This window comes from Drosophila mauritiana, unplaced genomic scaffold, assembly GCF_004382145.1.
Source record: "Drosophila mauritiana strain mau12 unplaced genomic scaffold, ASM438214v1 Y_20, whole genome shotgun sequence".
NCBI lineage: Eukaryota > Metazoa > Arthropoda > Insecta > Diptera > Drosophilidae > Drosophila > Drosophila mauritiana.
In genome coordinates, this window is record NW_022881566.1 from 334057 (window position 1) to 336614 (window position 2558).

The following is a 2558-nucleotide window of genomic DNA, read 5'->3' on the forward strand; positions in this document are numbered from 1 at the left end:
CCCTTTTTGAACGTCAGCCACAGTAAGCCCAGGATGTTGAATGCGCTTGCAAAACTTATGGATGTATCAGCAGCAAATCATCTTTCATATTTGGAGCATGCAACAATGTCAGTGTATGGAGATTTTATTAGCAAGTCCCTTCGTCGAAGTTCTTGCACTGGCTTCTCCGTTAGTACTGTATGGGACCAATCAGTTATGGGGCTGCTCAGAAAGGGGGGTCCATGGGCGACTTGGTAAGCTTGAGAGCTCCTCACGAAAGAATATCTGCCGGATTTAAAGCAGTCGGAATGCAGCGCCATTCCATAGTACCAGTCATCTCCTGAATTGCAGTCGGTTTCGGGAAGGTCCTGCTGTTGATTGAAGGGTTGAAAATGAGAACAATATATGATCAGACACCGGATCCTAGGCGAGGCTTCGCGTTTTTGTAAAATCGACTCCATCGTCAAACTTCAAGAAGGACTACTTAAACATTTACTGTACATTTGAACATCACATCCTTAATTTAAAATCGACTCTGGAAAAGGGCGCGGAAGTCTGGTGCAATATGTTGATGTCTTCTTCTTTGGAGCTGGCGTCAGATATTAAATCATCAACATAAAAGTCATGGCGAAGAATCTCGGCACCCCCTGGAAATGTCGCCTCCTCATCCATGGTCAACTGATGCATCGACCTCACTGCTATTTGGGAAGGCTTCGTGCCATACCTAACCGTATCCATCTTAAACACACTCAGATCATCGTAAGGAGAATCTCTCCATACAATGTACTGGAAGTAGCTATCATCAGGCGAAACCCTGACACACCGGTACATTTTATAGACGACTCCTATGATTGCAACTGGATGCGAGCGAAAACGAAGAAGAATTTCGAATAGTTTGGCTGAATTACTGACCATCCACCAGAACATCGTTTAAAGAGTTGATGCCGATCTATCAAAAACAGCGAATTTTGAAGGTGGAGCAGTCTTTCTCTTTCATGCCGTAATGCATTGCATTGCCATTATAGCGATTTCAGAATTCAGAAAGCACATTTTGGAGGTCTAAGATTTTTGTCGAGAAAAGCTGACGCATATTAGATGTAGGATTAAATCGAACTCGGCTGCCATAGTGAAATTCATAGTCTCCAGATTCAGGCATTGCTACTCCAGATATAATGCCATGGATTCCCATTTTGGAATTGCATTTTTTATAGCTTAGTTCTCTAAGTGCTCCTCCCATTTTTCGTGACTCGCCGAATCCAGCTTTTGGGTAAGTACTTAGACGATTATGCATACAAAAATGTTTTCCGTTGTGCCGTTCTGTGCGGTTAACCTACGCATATTAGAAGTAGGATTAAAACGCCTTTGGCTGCCTCATAGCTTGCCATAGCGAAATTCATAGTATCCAGATTCAGGCATTGCTGCTCCAGGAATGATGCCATGGATTCCCATTTTGGAATTGCAATTTTGAGGGCTAGGTTCTCTCTCTTCTTCTGCAATTTTCCTCGCAGATCCTTCCAAGCTATAGGTCATCGTCTGGACGATCTGGTCTTTGGAATTTTATTTTTTTGTTTTCTTTTTAAAATTAGAATTTTTTTTTTGCTCAGGAATTTTGCGGCTTGCTCGACTCTCGAAATCGGATACACCAAGTTTCGTACCCGGTCTACGATTTCCGTTTCGACTCTCCGCTCCATCTGCGTGTCCTTTTCCGTCTCTATTTACTCTTATTATATTTATTATATTTTACTAATATTTTTGGTGTCGAATTGCGCGTTGGACTTTCGTCCTTTCTGTATTTACACGGTGGCTCTGCGCGTCTCTGTTTAACACCACCGCTATGATGCTGTCAATAACCGTCTTAATTCATAATTTCTCCCTGACATGTCCAATCTGAACTCGTATCCCGTTCGTTCGTTATTTGTCGCCAGTTAAACCTAGCTCGACATTCCTCTCTCGGTGTCAGTTTTCTTGTAACACTTACCTAAACCTGCATGCCAATCTTTCAGGGATTTAGTTATTTTCGGACTTAGGTTTTTTTAATGTTGTTTGGTGTTGTTTTACATATCATTTAAAAACAAGAGAGAATGTTATATTCGAGTTCCCTGATAATCAGATGACCGTTACTCAGCTAGTCAGCTATTGTAAATGCGAACGAGTTACAATCCTGTGGCCGAGGGAGGAAAACTTTCAAAAAAAGAACTGAGCAGGTTGCGGTATGAAATGGGAATAATGCTCTTTATTACAAAAGTTGTATGCTTCTCCCAAATGCGTCTTCGTCCGAGTTCGTATTGGCTATCTTCGTTGAATTTTTGTTCAATTTTTAAAAATGGGTATCTTAATTTTAAACATGAGTGTTGTGTTTATAAACGTTACATCTAATGCTACGGTTATCTTTTCTAAATATTGTACCTTTAGGCGCGACTTGGACTGGTGTCTCTCTGTCCTTGTTCAATTTAGAACATATTCTTTCTGCTGTCGCGCTTTAATGACCCTGTTTTTTTGGGTCTATGTCTTTTCTAAATTCTTAAGGTAATCGTTGTAATTGTCGAATGTTATTGTTTTGTTGAATATATGAGTTCTTC